The 20,586-nt window shown below is 38.1% G+C and overlaps 1 protein-coding gene across 1 annotated transcript in view; it reads right to left on the reverse strand.

The window, feature by feature from the left end:
- CDC42SE2 (CDC42 small effector 2) overlaps window positions 1-20,586 on the reverse strand; it is an 81,656-nt gene that overhangs the window by 58,851 nt on the left and 2,219 nt on the right. The window contains exons 3-4 of the mRNA XM_063422444.1: window positions 9,502-9,542; window positions 7,742-7,806 (exon numbers count right to left, since the gene is read on the reverse strand). The gene's annotated coding sequence lies outside the window, so the exon portion shown is untranslated. The remainder of the gene's footprint in view (window positions 1-7,741; window positions 7,807-9,501; window positions 9,543-20,586) is intronic.

A 20,586-nucleotide genomic window follows, 5' to 3' on the forward strand; every position in this document is an offset into this window, starting at 1 on the left:
AGACTAGAACAACCTCATGCCTTTTTAACAGTTTGTTTTGGGACATATAACAGAGATTTTTCTGCTACAAAACTTTACACTGGGGAATTACATGTCTGTTTACAAGGGGTTACTAGTCATAGAAAACCAATATATAGGACCAAGACATAGGTTAACAAAGCATCCATGAGTCTCCAATACTACCTCAAAGATCCTTTTTAGCCCAAACCATTCTGTAATTTGTAACACATATCAACTCCCTTCCCTGTAAACGGCACTACGGTCAGTATTTGCAGAGCTATCCACTTTTTCCCAGGCCCTTAAAAACAGAAAGAGTTACAGTCTTTCTCCTGTACCACCCACTATGAAGGACTTGATAAGGAAAGGCTATCCATGAGCTTTCAAATCCTGCATCAAACTAACAGAACCACCACAGTGATCCACTACAGCTATTCTGAGACACAAGCAGCAGAAAGGAAGAAGCAGAAAGGTAACAGGAAGGGTTAGTGCTGTACTGGAGGTAACAGGAAAGGCTGGTGCTTTAATGGGGGAAAGAGATGAAGAGGAGAAGCAAGACAGAGCACAGCAGAGAGAGACAAACTATACTTATGAAACAGGTCTGAAGTTTACTTATGATACAAAATAAGTGGGTGAGAGATTTGTTTGGTTTTAAACAAAAAATAATCTGAGACTGTGAAGTAAAAGCACAACAGACAACTCACTACACTAAAAAGCATTGCTGAAATGTTAAATATTCACAGGCAAAGACAGCTGCAGGAGATATGGAGGAGCTAGATGGACAGCCAAAGAAAGAGGATACAGAAACAAAGGAACCATTGTATTTACGAGAAAGAACTTGTTGGCAAAATCATTCTCTAGACTGGGTTATCTGATGGTAAAAAAAAATTTGACAGTAAGCTGTGCTGTTCTTCCATAGCAATTCTGTTAACAAAGTGAAATTTCAGCAAACTTCCATGGATTTGTTTTCATTACAACAACTAAATCAAGTAGTAACACCTATATACACACTAGTCTGGGGATCTGCATTTTAAAATCAGTGGGGACCAGAGATTCATGTTATTGTGTGGCTTTTCATTTACTTGTTAAATCACAGTCCATTACAAGGCAGAAAACATTCAATACAGCAGTCCCTTGTGGCTTCTCAAGTTAGAGCCCTTATGTCAGAAGCATCTCAAAACTCAGATGGAAAGTCAGATTGTGAGACATGCCAAGTACCCAGCAGTTTCCACTCATTCCTGGCAGATTTTTTGAGATGCAGGTGCTACTCAGCTACAGATTTAGCTTGCTACTTTACATATCAAACAACTCCTCTGGCGCTTCAGCCTCCCAGCAATTAATCACAATGTTTCTTTGTGCCTCCCATCCCTCTTCTGCCTAAGGTTATATATATAGAGAGAGAGAGAACAAGTAACTATCACCCGTGTAGTCTTCTTTAAGAAGAGCCATTTCACACTTCCTCCTTACTACAGCAAAAGCATCTTTCCCACAACACTAGCACTACCTTGCATAAACCGGTCTTAAAAAGGGAGCTTTTTTTTTTTCATTTTTTACTTCACTCATGTTAACTAAAAAGCAAACAAAACCCCACCGAAGCTACTGAAACTCCCCACCATTCTCCTGCCTGAGACAATTCAAAAGCAGCACTCCTCTTCTGCCTGTCAATGGGATTTAAAGTTACAGCTTGAGGCCATCCACTCTTACAGGTCTTCCAACTATGCACCAACAAGTGAATGTGCCCAGGATGTACAAATGCAGTTGAGCCTCCAAACTGATCCACACGTGAGGCCCAGCATGACTGACAAAGAAAACGTTGACAAACACTTGAAATGAAGTCTAACAAACCAGCCCCAAACGGAGGGTCAGTCATGCATAATACAGTCAGAGAGACGCAGATCTTATTATGCAACAGGAATAATGGAAATACTGGCCTACTTACCCTTCCTCCCCAATTTACTCAGCAACAGGAAACATTCTTGCTAGGATTAATAACTGGGAATGAAGAAAGACTGGAAGGATTAAAGACTGATATACATTTCAATGCAGAGAAAGACTTAAAGACAAGACGCGTTTCTTTTGAATTGCCTTGACCAAAAGAAGAAACCAGATTCTTGAAAAAACTACAGCTACTACTTCATGCTAAAGGGGGGCAGGAGCAGCAAGATATTGCTTCACTCATTGTATTTTTTTTTTTAATTACATAACTAAGTGATGTCTCATGGTAAGCCTAATATGATTTGAATGAAGTATATTCCAAGAAACAGGATCAGTGTCTCCTGGACATAAGGCAGCACCCAAACAGCCCAGTCAAACAATTCTGGACATGAGCAGACATGCAAACTAGGTCTCTGTGAAGTGACAGAAAGGAAGCAAGAAGTCTGTAAAACCTGCATGTCCAAAGGAAAACTTTACCAAAATTTTCAAGACAGTATTCTGAGTCTATGTGCCAAAACTCTGAACAAGTGCATATTGGAAGACATCACTCCTTCAAGGACACAGGTTAAAGTGCTTTTCCTAATAAGGGAGTACACAGTAAGCTGCACATAATGTTAAGAACAAAGCTAGAATATAATCCATTCTGTGTCCTTCAGTGTGCTGCACCAACTGTTGGTCCAAAATACAGACTGCAAGACTATTTTGTGTGGCAAAGATGAACTTGAAATTTAAATCCTGCCATTAGTACAAGTCTGTTCATTACTTGCTCTTTCCTTCTTTGTACTAGATCATTCATATAGGACAGAATAGGATCCGTTTCTTTCCTTTCAAGAAAATGGACAGCTGCATTATTAGAAGCTCCACCCACAATTCAAGAACATTTAGATATGTTAATGGAACAAACGGATCTCCCCTGCTTGTGTTCATTTTCAGCCAGCTCTTAAGGTTTCAAAGGAGCTTTTCTCTGCATTTGAGCTACCTAACTTCCTAGGTTTTAAGTATTTCAAGTAACTTCATGCTGCAGAATAGGAGTCCTTAATTATTTCGTTTCTACACCAGTCTAATCTGACTGTGTAACACTGATGCATTGTCTGGCAGCCTTAGAGAACAGACAGCATTGCACACACAAATCTGATGAACAGAAGACAAACAGTAAACATAACAAGGACTATTAACACTGCCCAGGCTCTCCCACGAAACAGGATGCCAATGTTCAAGCACACCCAGGACATTTGTCCTTGGCATTCTCTCTGCAGAGAGCACTTTGTCCCAAACATTAAGTATTGAATGGACTTCAGGGCATTTTCTTGGGGGATGTGATTATTCAAGGTGGAAAAAGCCAGAATTTTACTCTTATGCTTTGTGTCATTTCTTTCCAGTATAAAATCACATATTAAAAAAAAAAATAATGGGTTGCAAAGTACAGTGTAAGAGGGCAGGAAATGGGATTTTCAGGAAGTCTTATTTCCCACTGTACGTAAGATTAGCCAATTTAAGAAAAAGATCATCGCATACAACTTCCAGGAGAAAAAAACACTTATACAAGAGAACTATTTGATCTGTCATATAAAGTGGATTCGAATTATAAAACTCCAAAAATGAAAGATCTCTCAAGTGTATATTCAGTATTTCAAATTACAGAAACTAGACATCCTGCAGGTGTATTTCCCAGCATAATTCCTTGTGTGTCTTGTGCTTTCCTTTTCTTACCCATTACAGCACAGAGAGGGGCAAACCAGTTTAAGTATATAATTTAGACATCAACCAATATTCCCTACACACTTTTCTACTTTTTGTTTTAACCTACTTTTTGTTTACTACTCTTCATACAGACAGGTATAATGAAATCTGGTTTCCATGACTGCAGTTCTCTTATTAACAAACTTTAATTCCTATCTTTCCTCTGTTTTATGGCTTCCAAAGCCACAAAGCTTCAGAGAATTTGTGCTTCAAGTTCCACATACTGTGAAAAGTGAAAACAAACTGACTGTGGACTTTCACATTAATATAGTTCAGCTGAATCAGCTGTGTTCTATCTCAAAATGCAAATAAAATGTTTCAGGGAAATAAACTAAACCATTTCTGAACACTTATATGAGAAGCTGGATCATCAGATAATTCAGGTGCACCCCAGTGATTTGACCCAATTTTAACAACGAAGGAATTGGAGGACAGTCAGATACAAATACAGATGGTACAAAAGCCAGCAGTAATGAAATGTGTTGCACAAATGGGCATCTGAAATGGAGTAACAGAAGGAAGGTTTTCTACCTCTGTTACTGTAGTTATTCTACAGGATTAATACGATGATATCGTATGAACTCAGAAGTTAAAGGTAGTTAAGCTGCACTGAAAAGCAAAAGTCCCTCACGAAACAAAATGTTAAATTCCTTTGCCCTTTTTACTTTAAAAGCACTGAATTAAATTTCAGTTACATAAATGAACTAAAATTTCTCCTTTTGGCATTGCTCCAAATTAATGAATCAATTATTAAACTGAAAATTAGAGTCATAGAGAATTACTGAAAGTGTGGTGGGTGAAGTCTAAACATTTCCTTATGCAGGAAACTAAAAACCTGCGCAGAAAAGACAGCCCATGAACCAAATCTGAAAATAAATCCTATAAAAAGCAAGGAAACATCAAAGACATAATCGAGACTTTGAAGATGTGTGGTGGCATCAAGATGCACACACAACACACAAACAGTCCACCAGCATTTTAGGGTAGGGCTTCTGGATGCAAAGAGTAATGCAGGAATGCTGCACCAGCTTTTAGTGCCAGACATGAAGGGAACAAAGTTACATTGCCAAACTTAAGTAATTTACAGTTTTGACACTACCTTTTCAAGAGAGAATTTTTTTCCCATCTTTTCCCTCACCTCAGTATTCTAGAACTTTGGTGGATGAATAATATGAGAATGAAGAATTTGAGAAAAACACATTTTTGAAGGGTTTTGTTCAGTTTTTTTAAGTTCTCCCTAAACAGTTGGAAAGTGTATGTTTAAGAGTATCATGAGGCCAGATGAGGAATATACTAACTATGAAGAAGAGCCACAAGCCTGAATGCTTCTGCTTCACATGACTGGAAGGACATCCACAAAGCACGTGGTCAGAGTCATGCGACAGAAAACTCTGGCACGTGAACAAAGATGCAAGGCCACCCACGCAACTGCAGTGAGGCAGGGAAAGGAAAAGCTGCAGGGTTCTAGGCAAGGAGGCAGCAGGAAATGGTGCTAGAGCATCGTCCATCACTATCTTACATCCTTTCAATTTCTGAACCTCAAAAACTTAAGATAAATGAAGAAAAATACTAGGATCTAAGGCTTTTTTTTTTTTTTTTTTAATCTGGAATAGTCCCCATCATAAGGTGTTTATGGAGATTTTACTGTCACCAACTTCATAGCTGCCAGCAAGGCAAGTCAGGAAGGCTGTACTTCCTGATCTGTGATTGAAGCTTCCTGCAGGCACTTCTGGAGCTTGAACAGAAAGGCCAGCCAACCGGCTGGAAACACCCACTGCACTTCACTTGTTTCTGACACAAGAATGAAATACACATCTTTGCACTGTGGAGCTCTCCTTGCTTTCTGTCTGCTCCTGCTCCAGTGGGGATCACCACTCACTGAACCACTGCTCCAGAAGTTCTGATTCTTCCCTTTTTGCCTTTCTGCACCAATTGTCATCCATCCCTGTGCCCTCCTGCTGCTGCTGCTGCTTACAGGACAGCCCTCACTTGCCGTACAGCCCTTGCTTCTCTCTGGCTTTAAACATAGCTCTTTTTTTCTCCCTGAGTCTTAGACTCAGAGGCTAAGATGATGTCTGTTTGAGACTTCCTTCTCAAATAGACATTATCACCATCTTTTACCTACCCTTATCACCCCTACACATGCCACCCAACCACTTGCCTTCCTTCTTCCCCCTTCCATCCACCCTCACAGGCCGGGATTTTTCTGGCTGTGAATTTTTATGGGGCTGGCAGTTTTTAAAACTATTTAAAAATTACCTTAGGGTTGGGCTACTGACTACGATTCGGCTACGATTTCTTTCTTTCTCCCCTTTCCTGACAGAGTCAGAAGGAAGGAGATTCCCCATCTGCACAACCCATTCTCATTCTGCAGTGGAACATTTTTTCACATGGTGGGCATACAAAACATCTGGGGATGCCCCAGAGTCCCAGTAGCAAGCAGCAGGCCAGGGGAGGAGCTGCAGGGCCAGCAACAGGCTGCAGCTCCTGCTCCCAGTGGGGAATGTCACTTACATTTCAGTTTCTCATGCTAATAATACAATCACCTTTCTGTCACATGCTTCTCCAGGGTAAATTCCTGTGCAGACTTTCTTCCCCAGACTCTCTGGCAGAAGCATTTTACAAGTAATAGCGAAATCGGAGCTAAAAAGATCAGGTGATAATGGAGAGGAAGTGTAGAACATGAAGGATAAGCCCAAACATGTCTGGTATCATGAGTCGTACTGAAAACACTTCAGAGTTGTCAAAGGAGCATGGGGGAAGGGAGACAGGAAGAATAAAACAGAAAATGTAACACTAACCAGTATTTTAAAGTGTAAAATGTAATTTTGCCAGTATTTAAACACGATTCAATGTACTTTGAGTATTTCTAGGGTAAAGCATCAATTTTTACTGCTACTTGAATTACATACTACATGAATGGTGATCCCAAGCAGAAAGAAAGGTAAAATAGAACACTACATGGAGAACTTTTGCAATGTGCTCCACAAGTTATATCTATTTCTGCAGAAACATTATGTGTAAGAGATTTTTTATGTACATTTTCTAATGTACTGATATCCAACAGAATCCTTTTTCACACAGTTCATTTGGATCTTTAGAAAGTAAAACATGAACACAGTAAATAAAAATATTAAAGGAGAACTACAAGCTTCTAAAATTAAAACTGCTATTTAGAATTGAGCTCATAAGAAATCAGCAGTAGTTTCAGGGTTTAACTGTTCCATTGGTATTCTCTAATTCACAGCAACTAACGCTACATAAATGTGCTACAATCATTATCAGTGACTGAAGCCAAATAGGAGTACATCTATCTGAGAATTTTGGTGGAGGCAAATTCAGGTAATTAAAACCACTGGCCATTCCTACACATTATTTAACACAACATCAAAGCACCTGTACTTGAAGGAAAAACAAGGAAGCAGTGAATTAAAGCTGGATGGATCCTTAAAATCAGAGCAAACCAGGATAAACAACACTGTATTATATGGAGTTGCAAATTAAATTACTAAAGCCATGAAAATTATTACACAAATAACTCCAAAATAATTTTGTCATCTTATATAAGAATTAGCTATTGGAGATCTATTTAGAAGCCTTAGTTGAAACAAATGAAGTGGAACTGAAATAGATGCAATTAGCAAACCCATCAAAACTTTTCCTTGGTAAGAAAATCAGGAAAAGAAATTGAAGTGTATGTGGCTGCACATACCACGAATACCAGAGCCTGTTGGGGCAGCAAGACAACACTGTCAAAAATAGTTTGTTACATTTATTGAGCATTACAAAGTACCTGGACCTCCTATTATATTAGAGATGAACATAACTGTATTTAATTATGAGCAAAAAGAACGCTTGAATATCATAAATCTGTTGGACTTCTTATCAGAGGCTTATCAGGGGCTGCTTAGAGTTTACAAGAGGTGCCCTGAAACCACATTCAATCTTAGTAAGGTTAAAATCTATATCATGCTTTGATGGTTTTGGTACCACAATGAGTATATACAGATCTGTCATACATATTTGTATCAACATTTAAAGTGAAAAATAAACTGAAAATATTGCCTACCTGAATTTCCCAACTTCTGTTACTTTCTTTAAGCAGCAAGTTATTCAGTGAAGGTATCCCCAAATCTAGAGAGTGAGGAAAAAACAGAAAAAAACAGCATTAAGCTACTATCTGTTACAGCACCTAATCCAAACTATTCACAGTGGAAAGCAATGTACCTTCACGGTTTTAGGAAAAAAACAGCTACCAAGACGGAAAGTCAGGAGTTCCTCCAAGGCTTCTCCTTTGCAAAGCACCACAGGTGTCAGAGTAGACTGAGCTACTCCCACTTGCAAATGATTTCAAGGATTATGGACTACCTGGTTGACAGTAGTGCTGAAAAAAACTTTCACTGACTTGTGCACCCTCAGGTCCTCTTCATTCTTATATCCCAGTACATTTACACACTCTTTAAAATATACAAATAATTTTTATATATATGCATCTGTTTGACACTAGTTACATGAACTAAATAAGGAACACGGGTACAAAAGCAGTATCTCCTTAGTTTTGGCTGCTTCCTTTGATAGGGTCAGACTTTCATATTAGCAACGGTGTGTGGGACTTGTATGTATATTCCAACATTATTTTTGCAAGATTAGCTAAACAATCTTTCTTAGTGATCAAATTTCAAATTACTGGTAACAGCAGGTAGTTCAGGGAATAACTGTTTGTACTAGCTCCCAATAAAAATGTGTAACTTGGCAGTTAAATACCATGAAGTGTGTGAGGTTTAGCAAACAAGTTTGTTACTGAATTATGTCCATGACATCTGTTACAGAGTTCAGCAGTTCTCAGTAAAAGGAAGGACGGATTACAAGTACTGCAGGCAATAACAGAAACACGTTCATAAGAGCTGGCTCTGAGTGACAAGAAGAATCACTGCTACTTGAAGTAGCAGCAGAATATTTAGTGTTGTTAAACCTCTATTCAAAAAAACCCAACCCAAACAAACCGGAATACCCTGGCATTCACAGAGCCTCCACCTGCAATGACAGTCATGACAGCACTGACATATCAGAAATGTGTTTCAAAACAGACAGAAGCCTTTGAGGAAAGCTGAAAATGCTAAACAATCTTGTTCACACTTCAAATGCGCATATAAAAATAAGGTAAATGTGGTAGTAAATGAAATTTTGTACATTTCCTACATTAGACAGGGAAATGTTTTGCAGATTTTATTAAAATAACCAAAACAAAACTGAGCAAAACAATCCCCCAAACGAAAAACTCCATCTTGCTACTACACTTGAGGTTCCCCATGTTTTAACCTTCATGTTATATGGTGAGGCATTTGCTTGCTGACTGTTAGTAGGGGCTTTTTTATCATATCTGAGCCCTTCCTTGCTTACAAAATAGGGAATTGAGTCTTCTCTTTCTTCTCAGACTGACAAAGACAGATTCTAAAAATAAAATAAAGGGGTTTTTATCTTTGCCCATGTAGTTTTGAGAGAAGATTGTCAGAAAAATTATGGGCTAGAAACCAAGAGCCAAGGCAGATGAGAGCAGGTAAAATAGACTATAAATGCAGAAAATGGTAAACAAAAAGAAAAATGTTGTGAAGGAAAAGGGATAAACTTGTTTGCATAGTATTACATGCCAAGAGCTATGAAAGTCCAATATGAAAGCAAATAAAATCCTTAAAAATCCAGAATGGCAAGTATGTATTTTGGAGTAGATGCCAATTTCATAACAGAACTGTCATTGAAAGTTAACTACCCTCTAGTTAAAGACTCTGTGGACAATATCTGATACATAGATAGGAGAAAAAAGTAATTTACCTGCAGTTAAATGCAGATCTCCTCACTCAAATGCAATGTAACTGAAAGCAAAATGGAGAAAGAGTCATATTAATAAATTTCACTGAGAGAAAACTGCATTATGAGAAATTAGCAAGGAAAACACAACAATAGCATACATAACATCCTAAGCATGTAGAGACCAATTCTGAATAAACAATTTAAATATATAATAACATTTATACAAATGAGGTAACAGTAGATATAAGAATATCTATAGTTACAATCTCCAAGCCAAATGTCTTCCTCCACCCCTCTCCTTAAAGAAAAACAGACACCATGACTTTCCTAAGCTTCAGCATTACAAATCTAGGGCCGTGCTGAAGAGCAGCAGGACAGAACAGTGAAAGCCATCCTTGTATAATAACATGTCAAAAAATCAGTCAGAAATAAGATGATCTGGACCACTGGTTTTAAGCCATCACATCACAGCTATTTAGAAACCCAGATGTATGAAGCCTGTAGACTAAACCTACATCCTAATGGACAATTTAATTAACAAAATCATTTCTATAAATGGTAGGCTTTTGGCTCAAAAGGCTACTAAATGACAGTAGAGTGGGAAAAGTAGTTGTTTGCAGGTACTGCCAAGGCAAACTACTAATCAAGCTGTGCCAACTTTCTATTAACTCTGGACAGCTTTCAGCAGACCTGTCCACATCACATTCATTAAAAAAGCCTGTTACAACAAACATTTGTCTAAGTGGTATCATTTGTGTGAGAATTTGAGGCTGTATGCTTGTGTGAAGCCTTGTTTTCAAGCCTGTATTTCTAAATAAAAATTACATTACTGATTTAACCAGTTACAAGAAATCACTAATGTTGTCACATTAACAGCTGATTTCATTGTCATCCTGATATCTGCTCAGACAATTTCTTATTTTACTTAGTCCATCCCAGCTTGTAGGTCACATTAGCCTTCTATGAAAAGTTCACTATAAAACCTGTGTATGGAAACAAAGATGACAAAAAGCAAACCAATAGGGTAAATGAGATATGGGTTCCCTTGGAAAAGTGAAACATTATTATTAGTACGGTGCTTCTGCAATAAGAGAGACACATTATTTTAGAGAACCTCAATGCCAAAGAAGTGTATTTTAGTGGAACAGCTATAAAAGCATCAAAAGCATCAACAGAATTGATAAAATTAATATTGCTATTCCTAAATATCAAACTCAGAGATCAGAAAATGTTATGGAGCTACACTAATAAGTTGTTCTCAAGTTACACAAAACAGGTTGAAATTTGACGCAGAACTTGAAAACACTACCCATGTAGAGTGTAAACTTTACAAATATATTTGTACCATAAAGAAAAATATTTTCTAAGCTAAAGAGTCCATGAATTTACAATACATGAACAGTTAAATAGCCTGCAAACATTCAGTTCTGTCTGTTGGAAGAAATAAAACCAGTGAACTTCAGCAGTTTCACTGTTTCATCCATTAGAATATAAAAATCTAAAGTTTGCATTGGGTTTCACTGTCTTCATTAGAACTTCATCATCCTTTTGAAAGCTCTTAAAAACAAAAATGGAAAAAATACCGATGAATAATCTTGCACCTAAGTAATTTTTATCTCTGTAGACATATACCATATGTCTCTCATACAAAGAGATTTACAATCCTCTTTCTATTCTAGTCAAAGGCAAAGTCACATGCATACATAAAATTACAGACCATAGAGCATATTTTATTATTTCACTATGAAGCTTGCAACTGACACAGCAATTAATTATACAGAACCATAATGAATGGAGTCAGTGAAATGTCAGTGAGTTTAGAGCTGTGCATATTTGGCACCAAAAGAGCCATAAGTTATGTAACATTAGAGATAAGCTGAAAAAATTGTAAAGGTTCATTTAAGTTTTTCCCACTCCAATCAGAGGGATATAAATTTCAAAATTAGAGTTCCTTAGAGGACAAAATGGAGATGGAGTTTACACTTAAGATACATTTTTAGGACAAAGACACTGTTTCTTTAGGAGAAAGATACTTCTACTCACCAACTTAGCCTAGAAGAGGACTTGGGACAGTAGCCTATTTAAACTTGGTGAATGCCTTTTCCTCACTTCAAATACTGTTCTCAAGAGATCCTTAGAAGATAGCAGCATCAAGACATCTCAATACTTTATAATGCTTGTATTTATTTTGGCTGGCCTCCGGAAATCCCCACAAGTCATAAAAAAAAAGGCAAGTAATTCTCCAAGAAACTAGTAGGAGTCAGCCACCCAGAACACTGGTGTCCAGGTCATGTTTATCTGTACTGGCATCATGCTTTCCTGTTTCTTCTCTCTCTAATGAAATTCCTTGCCTCATCAGAGACACACATGTCTGCTTTAGAAGATGAACACTTAACACTGTATGAACACTCTAGGGAGAAGACTGAAAGGTACCTTGGGATCAGAAACAGAAAGTGCAGAAATTCAGCTACCCAAGGGATGAAGCCTTGTATTTTACTTTAATTAGACACACTGAATTTTGAGTATGGAGAAACTCTCTATGTATTACAAAGTTTGAGAGGCTAAACTTTTCTAAAGTGAAAGAAAAAGTATCTGTACTAATATTTCTTTCTCAGATTATTTTACTACCATAAAGGCTTTTCTTTTTTTCCAAGGAGTGAGAGGGAGGTGCATTTAGCAGCATGCTTCCCAGAGCAGGTACTCTGTTTTCACACCTGCCAGTACAGACTTTAAAAACCTGACACGAGTAACTTCACTGATTAATCAGATAAAGGAAGTAGTTTACTTAAATCTTTTCTTCAAAATCTAATACCAAGAATCCCTTAGCTGTCTGCTTTAAATCACCCAGGTGACAATCAACTTGTGTGCTACTACAGATCCTGTACGTAGACAGGTCAAGAGAATGACAGTGAAAAAAATCCCACCTGAAACTACAACAGCTCACTGTCTGAAGCCCTAGTGATGCTCAAGTTTTGTCTTTTAAAGAACTATAAAGAGAGATAATCTAGTGGACAGCAAGTATCTTTATCCTCAAAGAGCAAAAAAATGGAGCCACCAAGTCACTAGATATACAAATGACTACACTGCATATACAGTGATGTTCAGCCCTTGCAAAAGCAGCCTTGAAAAAACATCTTGTTTTCCTAAGGCAAAGACTGTCAAAGTCATCACTTCCCACACTTGCACTCTCAAAAGGAGGCCTGGCATTTTGAAAGAAAAATATCACAGTAATAAGTGTTATTACTATGGCAGATTGTGTACAACAAGTGAATAGCATTGTAAAAACAAAACGCACCAAGTAATGTGGATGCACGCACAGATGGCTCAGATCTCCAGATGACCTCCCAAGTTCAGGACAGTCTGAATGTTCACGTCACACCAGGCTAATAACTCTGCCCCACTGGTGGTAAAGGCAGCTCTTGTGAACATCCTGACTCATCTGAACTCCGATACAGCAAGAGCATCTCAACCCCCCATCCTTGGTCGTTTTGCTGTAAGGTTTACGTATGCAATGAACAAGATAAGAAGCCCACTCTCCCTGGCCATCTAACAAAATCATAATGACTTGGTCTGCATTCTGAACCTGTATCAATGCCTATGAATCTCAATAGCAGTGGGTTGGTATTTCTAAGCTAGTAAATTATTGCGAGTAATTCCAATTTAATTGACTTATAAAATATGCTGAACTGAAAGGGAACCACAAGGATCATCATCCCACTCTTGGCCCTGCACAGGACAGCCCCAAGAGTCACAGCACGTGCCCAAGAGCACTGTCCAAACACTTCTGGACTCTGTCAGGCTTGGTGCTGTGCCTACTTTCTAAGGGAGCCTTTTCCAGGAAACAACTACACTCTGGATAAAAAACTTTTCCCAATATCCAACTTAAACCCCTCCTAGCACAGCAGCTTCATACCATTCCCTCGGGTCCTGTCACTGGTCATCACAGACATCTATGCCTGCTGCTCCTCTTCCCCTCACAAGGAAGTTGTAGACTGCAATGAGGTCTCTGTCTCTCCTCACTCTCCTCCAGGTCCAGCAAACTGAGTGACCTCAGCCACTCCTCAGCTTCCCCTCTACATCCTTCAGTCTTTATTGTTCTCCTACTCTGAGACATTAGACAACCAACATAGTAATGGGGAAAATAAGTTATTCTTCATCCAAGTCTCCAATTTTTCCAAGTTTATTTGGACTACAGTAAGAAAGAGACAAGAAAGGTCAGCTTTAACTTTTATCCACTTTTCCTACAAACTCATAGGCATTTATAAGTTTATCTGTCGTCAACACTGACTAAGGGCAATTAAGAACCAGTTTCAGAACAGAACACAGTTCTCCTTCATCAAAAAACCCCTAAACTAGTATTGAAGATACTTCAGAACTAATTCTGTGTCTGAGAAAACAACGGCAAGTACAAAAGAATCCAAATATGCTTACCCAAAACCTAAAACATTCACAACATTTTAGCAGAAATCGCTAGGACGTTCACTATCAGTAGTAAGTGCTCTTGGTAGACATCTCCAGGTATAACAAAATGACTTTTAAGTCTATCCATACATCTCAGAGAGGAAACAAAGAAATTGTGGAGATTCTTTGCCAGTTTACAAGATTATCATATGCCATTTTCTGAACAGAAAGAAGATTCCACAGTTACCCACATCTGATGATTTCAGTAGATGTGTTCCAGAAAAACACACACACACACAAAAAAGGATTAAAAATCGGACAATAGGGGCTTTTAATTCCATCACATTACTTTGTTTTTAATTAAAGAACGTGCTGTCAAAGAACATGCATGTCAAAGAACAAGCAGTGCTAGTGCCACAGAGCATATGTAATATTAACAGATTCTGTTAATGCAGATTCCAACTAGCCTTCCTCCCACACGCACATTGCCATGGTGATTTGCAAAATTTGCTGCCTGGGACTTCAGAAGAGTACTGCATTTGAAATGCCCTCAGCATCTTTGAATAGATGCAAACACAAGTTACATTTTAAAAAACGGGAAGTCACAAATGGTACGATAAAAATGTCTGTACAGAAGAACACTGACAAATATATCTGAACATGATCTCAACCAGTAGAAACAAAGCAACAAAGCTTGCAGATCACACTTTCTGTCCTTGAAAGAAAAAGAACAAAGTTTAAGTATTTGAAAAAAGAGGTAGCATATATACAGTATAAAAAGCATAATCTAGAATCACCCATTACCTCTGCCAGTATTGGAGTACCTAGCTGATCTGTGGAAGTGTCACTTTCAGAACAAAAGGTTTTCTTTAATGGAATTCTTGATTTACATGCTATTTCATCAAAACGCACACGTTTGGACTATCACAGGTCTGCACCTGCTGTGAGTTTCTCCCAAGTGGGATCACTCTTGATGCAGTTTCCTTTTATGTATTACAATTTTCAACTGAACTAAATAATAATAATAAAAATATTAAGAAATAAGGATGATCTTACTGTGAATACATACATATCCTGACAACACAGAGAACAAAAGACTGGAAGCAAAGGTGACAATTGTGCCCCAACCAAATAATAAATATATTAAGAACCAAATCTGCCACAACCTCCAGTATCTGTATTTTTTCTATAAATAAACTGACAGTGCTCACACTTTGGTTTGTAAGCACCTCTGAACACAACTATCTGCAATTCTACTGAAGAAAAATACAAGGAATAAGACTCCAGCATAATTGCTGGTTGATGGCCAGTATCACCCTTGCAAATGCATTCTTGCAGAGATGCAGCTAATTTGTTTTGCAGACTTTAAATTGTAATGAATTTAGGACCTCAACGAAAGCTTTACCATTAATTTAACCACAGACAGGGTCTGACCTGCAATGCTTAGAGCTGAAAGGAGGTCACCACTCCTGCTGACTTCCCAGAAAAGGCCTGTACTAAGTGAAAACACCACTTAAAACAATCATTCATGGAAAGTGATGGCACTAGTGCAGGATTTAGAGGTTCTTCTACAGAAGCTTACAAGAAGCTTGGATACAGTAGACCCTAGAGGATGGTCTACATGTTTTACAACAGAGTGAAACTGGCTGTACTTACTACCCCTTCCAATTCACCTCAATGCAGTCTCAAGTTGAACTAAGGTTTTTGAAGAGTATCACAAGACTTTGCCATTTACTAGACAGCTTAGAAGAAAACAGGGTACAAATATAAGAAATAGCAGAGCTGAACACACCTAGATCTATCCTTTAAAAAAAGTCCCTATTTCAACACTGAAACAAAGACCTGATTACGTAGCAAACCCTGCCTGTACCAGTGACAGGCTCCTACTGTGAGCACATCACCTAAACATCTCTGCAAGATGAATTTTTGGTAGGACAAAGCCAACTAACCAAAAAGAAATAAAGTAATGGAATGCATCATGGCTTAGTTCTCTATTACCTCTGCAAATTATTCCTTGCATATGCTTGAGGACAAAACAAACCAAAAAAAAAAAATCAGATGAGCAAGGAGTGCATGAAGTACCAATAATAACTGCAGAAGACTATACTGTGCTTCCTTCTTTCTCCCCTTAAAATTTAGATGTTATTTAAAATAAGCAATTTAAGCCTTTCTTCTAGTCCACTGTACACTGACTTCTTGAATATGTCTACACCAAATAAAATGGGTAAACTCCTAATTCTGAAATACTTACACGTAATTTTGGCTGGAGGAAACAGCTTCTACTGTATCTCAAAATCTGTTTATACAGTTCAAGTGAACAGGACTACTTAACTTGAAACTACATTCTTACATCAATTCTAGTTTTTTTTAACTATATCAAGGCAGAACGAACTTGATAAAACTCAGCTCACTAGAAAAGAACTTCAGTGCAAATATACCAGGGCAAGATACCATTCACTTGAAGGGTTAAGAGAAGAAATAGGTAGTTGAGCTCAAGTGAAAAACTGTTCTCAGGAAGCTTTAAAGGAGTAGGTGGAATTCCTCTAGCAATGGTGTTTGATGCTAATAGCTGCATCACATGGGGCCAATTAAAAGAGATGTTATCAGACAGCACAAGATTTATCGAATATGAGCTGTAAGATAAAAGCAACCAATAAATGTAACATGACACTTTCTGCATATAATATTTCAATACTAAGCAGTGTGACTGTTCTGACAAGGAAGCCAGCTGCAAATTAGAGAAGTCCTATTTTTGCATGAGATTTAAACAGTTGGTCTCCAAATTCAGTGAGTGAGTACAAAAAAGATGATTAAAGATCCCATCCCAAAAATGAAGCATAGGAAAAGCATATGAAGCCCATAAAAAGGTAAGCCAGAACTTTGAGACAGAAAAGGTACTAGATTTAAGACAGAATTCACAAACCTCAGTCTAAAGGTACGCATTTATTTTTTCTCTGAGGACAGTTGGGATTTTAATGGAGGAGGCTTTGGAGACAACACACTTTCTATTCTTTGAAAACAAAGCTTTCCTAAGGAAACATTTCTGAACTCTCTGTAATAACTGATAAAATTCAAGGCACGTAGAGTGAGAAAAAAAAAGGGTTGAGTTGCACAGCGATTTGTAAAAAAGTACAAGATACTAAAATACTCAGCAAACCATGATGCAGTCTGTAATCAGTTTCTTGGTTCATGCACAGTTTTGCCCTTGTACTATTTATATATTGATAAAACAAATAGGTCTTTCTTTTCGCCTAAATGACTAGAGATACTTACAGTATTTTATCCCTGCTTGCCTAAAGCACAACTCAAAGCACTTTGTTAAGCTGTGAAAAATTATTAGATCAGAGTGATTATTATTGAGTGAAAGATTATTAGATCATCTCCATGTGCAATACTCTCCCAGCATTACAAGCCCCTTACTGTTTATATCAAAGTTTCTCCTTTTCTATAAAGATGAACTGCCATTTCTCCTCCAGCACCTCTTCCCCAACACAGAGGCATTGGTGTAAACAAACCTCATCACAGGTCAGCACACTTCTGTTACAATTCATGTGTGGTGGGGAAAGGATTCAAGCTGTGTCCAGTCAAGAACCGGGGTAACTGTTTTCTAATAACTATGGCACCAGACCAAGGGCTCAGGTAACTGCAACTCAGTAGGCCTTTGACATTACTAGATGTCAGCCTATAATATGATCCCTACTTCGAACATGAGCTAAGTAAGTAAACCATTGAACACAACTCACAGAGACCCATCTCAGTTTTTTGTTGAATATAGTTTAGCCGCAATACAGAAGCAAGCTGTATAGCAGTTGCTAGCTCTTGAGGCAGTGCACTGACCAGCAACTCGCTTTCTCCCACACCCCACTCGTGCACTCCTGCACATGCAGACAGAAGGTACCACAGAATCACAGAATATGCTGAGTTGGAAGGGACCCCCAAGGATAATGAAGCCCAGCTCCTAGCCCTGCACAGGACCTTCCCAAAAGTCATACAAGCAGCTCTCCTTCTGACACCTCATGACAGTGGAAATCTGACTGGACAGAAAACTAAATAAATTAGAAGAGGAAGTTAATATAATTCAGTTATGTTTCCAGGAAGAAGCCAGCAAAACCTGCTGACAACTGCATTGACACTTTACATCTTCCTCCTTACCCCTCCTCCCTAAGCCATTCTGTTAATGGCTGACAAAGACTGCTTTGAAGTAGGTCTGCACTCCCCAAACTTTGCCTTCTACATGGACAAGAGAGCTCTTCTTCCCCTTGGAGCTGAGAAGAAGCAGTCAACAGAAACTACTGTTTATCTTATCACTACCCTAGGTCTAGTAGTTTCATTTCACACATCCATTTCTAAGCACACACAAAACATTCAACATGAGAAAGACCAAAGGAGTCCTCAGACAGAGTTACCCATCTATGTAACAGGCACTGAGCCAAGACCCTCTCATAAGACACTCATCAGCCTAATTTTCCTACATTCACTTTGCTACTAATAGGCAGCTTTCTCGCTGCTAAACTTCCTCTTCAATCTGTCCTTTATGTGAAGCCCTCAGTTAAACATGTTCAGTGCAGCTGTTTGATTGCTCTCTTACTCATATTCAATTGCTTCAGGTTGCTTCTTTCTTGAATGTGTCAACATTTCTTATCATTGCTAGACATACAATAAAATGAGACATCATGCAAGACAGCCTTGCTTCATCAAAATAACATGAAACCTTTAAGTGACTGTGAATACTCAAAATCAACTTCACATGAACTGATGTTCTTTAAAGAAAAATTAATCCAATCCACCCATCTCAACACCAGCATCCTTCACAGCAGCATTCCTCCTCCCCCTCTCTCCTTTATTTTCCTCCAGGCTTGGTTACACGTATGCCTGCTTTTCTATCCACATCTAGTCTAGTCAAAAAAAGAAAGTAATTTATTTGTGCAGTCATCATATACACATACGTACATCATATACACTTTTTTTTTTAACACAAAAGTAACACAGCAGCTATAATATTAAAATAACTCCTTCATGTTACCCTGCTAAGTATACTTTGAGCATTGATAAAATTGGATTGGAAACAGGCATTCATGGTTCAGCAGTCAACTGTCTACAGCACTTCAGAATATATAAGAAAGCAATTTTCTCACGAAAGTACGAAAACAATGACTAACACTTTTACTACACCCTAAGTTCTTTTAAAACACTTTTATTCACCGTACAATACAAAGCCAATATTAAAGCTAGGAGACACAAAACAGGTAATATTAAACAGATATGGTAGTAACAAACACATTTTAATGAATATAGCACGAGGAACAAGGGCCATGCTAGCCTCCATCCACTTCTCTATCTACATGCACACAGAGGCTTAGAATGAGAAACACACACCCAGGGGTAAGGCGGTGACCAAAGATAAGAGTTTACACATGTTGACGTAAGGCAACAGTCTGTCATGCTTGCTAGAATCATACCTAGGAAAAACATACACTGCACAAATGAATTATATGATAAACTGCTATTCACTACCTGGACTCAGGCTGTCAAGTGTAATCAAGAGCTGCAACTGAGTTGCTGAAAATGAATTTGAATAGGCAAAGTGTTTCACTCAAAAGTGAAAATTAGTCAAGTTTGAATTCTATCCAAGCACTCATTGACACTGACCAGAACCCAGTGGGTTTCTGTCCCGAGCTAAAACGAAACATGACAGAGTATGCAAAACAGACTGGCGCAAGATCTTCCTTAGCAGTATGGTATGCTAAGTTTACATTTAATTTGTCAAGCTAAGTTCACTGAAAATGAAAGTAACAACAACCAAAAAAGTTCAACAGCAGTATCTCCAGGGAATACTTCAACACCAGGGTTCTTTTTTTCCATTATTGAGTAATTTAATTTCACATTATGCTTTATGCCTAAAAGGTAGGTCTATAAATCACCTTAAGCAAAGCAAGTATCTCACTGCTCTTCCTAATAGTTTGAAAAACAAATCCTGAATTTCAAGAAACTGCTACCTCAAAGACATATCACAGAATGAAATATGTTCTTCCTTGTCAGTGGTGCAAAGGAAAAAGTATTTTTCTAATAGTGCACTGTGATTCCAGTGTGGAGAAACTCAAGAGGCCGAAAAAGAGGCCCCTTCACTGCCCACCTCAGGGTCAAAAAGTCTAGCACAAGTATTTTAAGGGTTTGTGCAAACTTGCACAAGTTAATAGGTGTTACATGGACTCTTCTGTAGTGGACAATCAATTACAGCAACAACTGTTGATTAGCACTGTTTCACCACCATTACTCCCAGAAAAGCAACTTCTTGTTGGGGAAAGAGATGAAATATGACATTTAATCTTTCTTGTTTACTGTAACAACTCCATGGCACACAATCTGATTTTTTGAAACCACTTTAGGGTTAATATTTTATCACTGCAATGAAAGCTCTGATATACAGCTCTGATATAAAAGGCACAGTAAAATATACTGAAAGAAATTTGGAACACACACTCAATTTCTCATCTCCTTTTCCTGTTTCCAGATCAACTCAAGTGGGGTTTTTTTGGTGATGTGTTTTGGGGTGTTGTTTTTTGGTTTTTTGGGGTTTTTGGTTGGTTGGTTGGTTTTTGTTGTTTTGTTGTGTTTTTAATTTTTTTTCTGAGATGATGGGATATTTGAAACATTTCTAACTGTCTTTTCTCTATTGTGATCAGTCACCATGTCCTCAAAAATTCC

This window comes from Prinia subflava, chromosome Z (genome assembly GCF_021018805.1).
Source record: "Prinia subflava isolate CZ2003 ecotype Zambia chromosome Z, Cam_Psub_1.2, whole genome shotgun sequence".
Lineage (NCBI taxonomy): Eukaryota > Metazoa > Chordata > Aves > Passeriformes > Cisticolidae > Prinia > Prinia subflava.